Here is a 6,000-nt window from a genome sequence, read left to right on the forward strand (position 1 = left end):
AATTCTCATTCACAGTAGCATGTTTGTCTTGCAAGTCAAACAAACTAGCTTGTAAAGCATCATGTTTGCCTTGCAACTCAGACATACTTTTCTCCATTTCAGCACATCTAACATGCAACCTAGCACATTCATCACAATTAACTGCAGTGGGTTCATCGACACATACCTGACTTGATGAACCGTCGACATTAGCCATAAAGGCTGAATGGAGAGAAGACGAAGTATAAGCAGCTTGATCCACCAGAATAGATCTTCTTTGAGTTTCTGCTGCAGCTTCTTCCAAGAGTTCATCAATATCTGCATCGATTGCTGCATTCGATGTCTCACCCACATAATCATCACCAGAATTGGATGATTCTTCATCAGCACTCCTGCTATAACCAGAAGAGTCTTCATCTTCAGACGATTCACCACCACTGGCAGAAGATTCTCTACCACTGGTGTGAACCAACTCTTTCACAATTTGAGCAAAACATGCTGTTTCATCAGGAGCATCAGCACCCAACTGGATTGACCAGTCACAACCTTCATCCACCTGAACTGCTAGTGCTCGGTTGGTTTGGTTATTTGCAGGCACCAATGACCGCTCAGTGTTTCTGTTCTGATTCTGCTGGTTGCCTCGGTCTCTGAAGGGATTTTGATTCCCGTGCTGTGCTGGTTTTGTACATTCCCTTTTAAAGTGGCCCCGTTCACCACAGTTGAAGCACTTAACAGCCTGCTTATCGAACCCATACTTGGTGTCTCGCTTACTTTCCAAGCTGGTTCTGCCAGTACTTTCCATCCAATCCTTTTCTCTTCTCACAGCACTCGCAAAGGCCCACTTGATATCCAACAAGTCCATCTCTTCCTTATCAATCTGCCTGTAATCTTCTTGTGTCAGATTAATGTTTCCAATCTGACCTTCTATCAACCCACAGTACGCGCTTACTACAGTGTTAAGTAGCTCCATATGTTCCTTAGCTACTTCTACACTGACTTTAGAGAAGCTTGAAGTGTCAAGCTGTACTGTATTTGGCTTTGATTGTTGACCTGCAGCAGATGATGTTCCTCCATAACACGCATATTGTGGTTGTTGAGCAGGAGGAGGAGGAGGTGGTTGTATTGGATTTCCATACAGATCTGTGGTTGGAGGCGGCTTTACAGGAACTTGCACTGGATTGCCATACATATCCGTGCTTGTGACAAACGCCGTTTGAAGTGGAGCATGTGAACCGGCTTTTGCAGATGAAGTAGTGGAGGTGCCATAATACATCTCTGGATTCTGTGGCACTGCAACTCTCTTTGCCTTCAACGTTTCTTCCTGATCCTTGTTCTCCAGAAGCTGCACGAAATCGTTGATATTTGTAGTTTTCAACGTTCCGTTGTACTTCAAGATTTCCAGGAAGTTATTCCATTGAGGAGGCAATGCATCGGCAAACTTCTTTACCACCTCTGTTGGAGTCGTTGTGACTTCAAAGTTGGTCAGCTCAGTAAGTAGGTGATAGAAACGGCTTGTCATATCTCCCAAGGACTCCTTATCCATACATGTGAAGCCATCGAATTCTTTCTTCAGTAGATCTCGTCGTAGTTGACGTGTGGCTTCATTACCTACTCCTCTTGTCTTCAATGCATCCCACAGCTTCTTCGTAGTCTTGAAACTGACGAACTGATGATAAATATCCTTGCTCAGTGCTTGAGTGAGAATAGCATATGCTTTCTTTTCTAAGTCATACGTCTTCTTTTGATCATCAGGAAGATCGGCAAATGTAGCTGTCGAAGAAGCAGCAATCTCGATAGATTGATCGAATTCCGTAGTGAACCGCAACCACAACTCTGTATTTTGACCAAGAATGTATGTATGGAAACGATCAACCCATCCCGGATATTCATTAAGATGCATCAACTTTGGAGGCCTGTTTAAACTTCCGGTTTCACTTTCGCTTAGTAGAAGACTTTGAATACTCGGAGTTTGATTTGAAACAAACGCCCATTGACCAGCTGGAGTGGCATTTGTTTGTGAGGATGTAGATACCGGAGATTCGGCCCATGATGGAGATTGACTGGTATTCATGTATTTTCCACTGTCTGGAGCCGGATTTCCCCACCAACTCGGATTCATGATAGATAAGCAAAATAAATGCTAAGTAAGAATGATCCGAAAGATAACACAACCGAAAGATCCTGGTCGAAAGATCTGCAATCACAGAAACTTGTTAACTATAAACAGACCACAATCGAAAGATATAACCTTGTTCGAAGGATCAACAGTACTCGAAAGATTACTGTTGACTCTCGAACAATGATTTCGAAAGATTCAAGAACTCGAAAGATTCCCTTTTGAAAGATCCTTATCTTTCGTGTTAAATCCTTATCTTTCGAACAACAGATCTCGAAAGATTCACCAATACGAAAGATCCTTATCTTTCGGACACTTGTCTTTCGAAAAGATTCCTTTCTCGAAGGATATATTAGATCTCGAAGGATGGGTCGAAGGATGACAATCTTTCGAGCCTTCCTTGATCGACAGATGTCGAAGGATAGTCTTTCGATGTTGAAAGATATCTTTCGAGAGGTTCTGACACAAACTGATCTGATGTGAAAGGTTGGTGAAAAGGTGACAAGTTGGTAAGTCAACTTTCGGCAAGATGGTATGTGCAGGCTGTCCTTTCACCACCAACTTTGAAATGACCAGAAAGTTTACCAAATATGGACAATCTTATCCACACAGTCCGGTTACCGGAAACACACCGGAAATTGGCCGGAAAACACAAAGTTTCTTAAAAACCAATTTCCAAGTTACCCAACCCAACTTTAAACACTCCCGGTTAGTTTAGACACGTTTTTACTCAAAGAAAATGCAAGAAAACAAGTAAAAACAGGTGCAAAACCAAGTGTTTCAACACACCAAAACTTGTAAAAACCCGGTTTTAAACAAGGTAAAGAGCGAGGCTCTGATACCACTTGTAGGTCCCTTTTCGCGGAGGATTACGAACCTAAACCTTGTTATACAAACCTGCTAGCGAGTGCGGAATCCAAGCTAGCAAGCAAACCGAGTTAGTAGCAAGTAGAGAAACAAACACACAAGTTCACCGATTAACACAACTTGTATTAATGCAATGAGGGTTCGGTTACAAGCTCAATGTTTACAGAAATGTTCTATAAACTCTCTAAGTGTGTGAGTGTTTCGGACAGGATGCTCTCAACTCTCTATCTCTCGGTGTGACTATCTGTGTGCATCTATCTACTGAACTCAACACATTGCATGGGTATATATACCCAAACACAGCAGGTCTGCTCGAAGGATCCGATAGATGGTCCGAAGGATCATCTATCGATCACAACATGTTCGAAAGATGAGCATGGACCTCGAAGGATGATCCTTCGAGGTATAACATTCGAAGCATATCTTTCGAGCACCTCGAAGGATCAAACAGTATCCTTCGAGAAGCTATCCTTCGATCAGAACATCTTTCAATATACAAACTGTTGTCCAAGTCAAACCGGAGGATGGTTGACTTGGTCAACTTACAACACAAATCAGGACATCGTTACATACAGACCGAATACAGACAAAGTACAGACACAAGTGCACCAACAGCTTGTGAGTGATGGAATTTTATCACTAGTGACCACCCCACTCCTCTTATGAAATCTGCATAAGACTTTGTTCTAAAGCATGGATGACATGTTGCATATGTATCAAAAGTCAAACTTCAGCCTGAGATGTAAAATGGAGTGCTTGTTTTTCCAAATACATTCATTGACTCAACGAGTCTTCTGGAGTATATTTACAAAATGGGAACCTAATATTTCAGCTAATCTTTCAAGGAGGCATCAACTAGCCTAAGTCAACTCACATGCTAATTTTTTGGCCACTGACCGAAGAACAATGGTAGCGATATATTCTTTTAAAGATGCTAATAATGATAGGGAGTTTAAAACTAAATTTGTAGGGAAAAGAATCATGTGGTTCCATTGGCCACTCAGTTAACATAGTGCTATAAATATGAAGTTTTGCTGGTGTTTTTTTTCACACCATGTCCAAAAACATAACTTGAAGAGAAGTTCTTACATGAAGAGAAGAGTTCTTGTTTGGTAGCCAAGGATGACTTGCCTAATCACACCTCAAGGTGTTGGAAAGTAACGCCTTGTTTGGTTCACTAGGCAGTCGCTCCTTGGCTTACTTGACATGAACTTCTTGCTCATGTTAGGCCTTTTTCTTCTCGCTTTTGAGCTCTTTCTACGGTACCTTAGTTTGCCAAAACATCGAAATACAGGTTCACGTGCACTACAAGAAATTAGACATGTGGGGACAAATTTTTTTAAGCTTGTAGGGAGGACATGTCGTCCCCACAAGTCTCAATAGCTTATAAGGACGACATATTGTCTCCATAAGTTTCGTCTCTACAGGGCCCTCCCAATAGGTCTCCTAGGTCGTCTCTAAAGGTGTTGTCCCTATAGATTAACTTTTAGAGACGACTTGTCGTAACAATAGAGCTAATTTAAAAAATATTATTTTGAGTCTGTAGGGACCATATGTCGTCCCTATAGATTTAAAATATATTTTTTTATTTTTTTTGTTATATGTTTATTGGGACAACATTTCGTCCCTAAAGACTTGAAATAAAAAAATAAAAAAAAAAACCTGGAAATCTTGTAGGGACGATATGTCGTCCCTATAGGTTTAAAATATATTTTTTTTTATTTTTCTGTTATATGTTTATTGGGACAACATCTCGTCCCTAAAGACTTAAAATAAAAAAAATAAAAAAACCTGGAAATCCTGTAGGGACGACATGTCGTCCCTATAGGTGTACGTTTAAGAAAAATAAAAAATAAAACATTTTTACCTATAGAGACCACATATCGTCTCTATAGGTATATAAAAATAAAAATAAAAAATTTACCAGGTTTTTAAACCAAAAAATCACACAAATCAAATAAATTTAAACTTGTTAAAACATGTTAAACAAAACTACAAACACAAATAACATAGCAACAATACTAACAAACTATAATTAAATGCTAATTTTTAGTTGTTTAAAATGCGTTCGGGTCTAATTCTTAGTTAAATGGGTCAAAATGACCCGAGCGCACTTTTATTAAGCCATTTCCTAAGCAAATTCTATCGGGACACAACAAGCAAAAGATAAAAGATTAAGATCTTACAGTAACTAGTGTTACAAGGGGACTTTCATTCCTGTAAATCAAATTACAAAATTTTTCAAATACGTTAAAGAAATGCATGAGCTCTTTCATTAATATTGTAATACATATATGAGCAATATACCTGTAGAACAAATGTAGAAGATTACAACGAGAGTGCAGTGCCAGTTGTTATAGCCTCATCAATACTTCTGACGATCGATCACCTGCAATCTTTATAAGCCAATAATCATTAACCACACATAACAAAACTGAATACAGCATATGATAATTTCAATATACAAGTGCTCTATCAAGCTTTTCTTCCTTGACCAACTATTACAACTATTACATTGATGGCAATGCGACAACAATATACCAATGTATTTACAACCGCAAAAACACAAAGGATTGCTAGCTGCTACTGATCAATATAAAAAAACATGAGCATCAAATAATTTCTCACCATATCAGATCTGGAGCGAAATAGGAACTCCAGAATCCGAGTGCCAATAGCTCCATTAGGTGGGAGTTCGAAGGCTATGAAAGCAAGAGTAGACGGAACACCCTATGACAGAACATAGATAAATAGTTGGTCAATAAAAACAAGGTGTGTCATTTCTACAGAACATGTGTGAAGCAATCTTACCTGATATAAACCCATACCAAAAACAAATTCAGCAAGAGCCTTCAAATGTGCAAGCGAAAGCTCTAAGACAAATTCATCTTAAATAGCTGCAAAGATAATAAAAAGTTGCACAAGAACTATATCGGGTGGCAAACCATTGTATTTAAACTTGTTGGAAATTGTTTAAGTGTTGAGTTCAAAACATCACATGGGCAAGGTGGCAGTCCGATCGGGTGATAGGTCGATCG

At 39.4% G+C, this 6,000-nt stretch overlaps 1 long non-coding RNA gene across 1 annotated transcript; it reads right to left on the reverse strand.

The window, feature by feature from the left end:
* Positions 1-5,273: 5,273 nt before the first annotated feature.
* Positions 5,274-5,795, reverse strand: LOC110938219. Its single transcript, XR_002591291.2, has 3 exons — positions 5,774-5,795; positions 5,591-5,692; positions 5,274-5,358 (listed from the first exon to the last, which is right to left on the reverse strand). It is a non-coding gene; the product is annotated as an uncharacterized LOC110938219 (long non-coding RNA).
* Positions 5,796-6,000: the final 205 nt, after the last annotated feature.

This window comes from Helianthus annuus, chromosome 1, assembly GCF_002127325.2.
Source record: "Helianthus annuus cultivar XRQ/B chromosome 1, HanXRQr2.0-SUNRISE, whole genome shotgun sequence".
Lineage (NCBI taxonomy): Eukaryota > Viridiplantae > Streptophyta > Magnoliopsida > Asterales > Asteraceae > Helianthus > Helianthus annuus.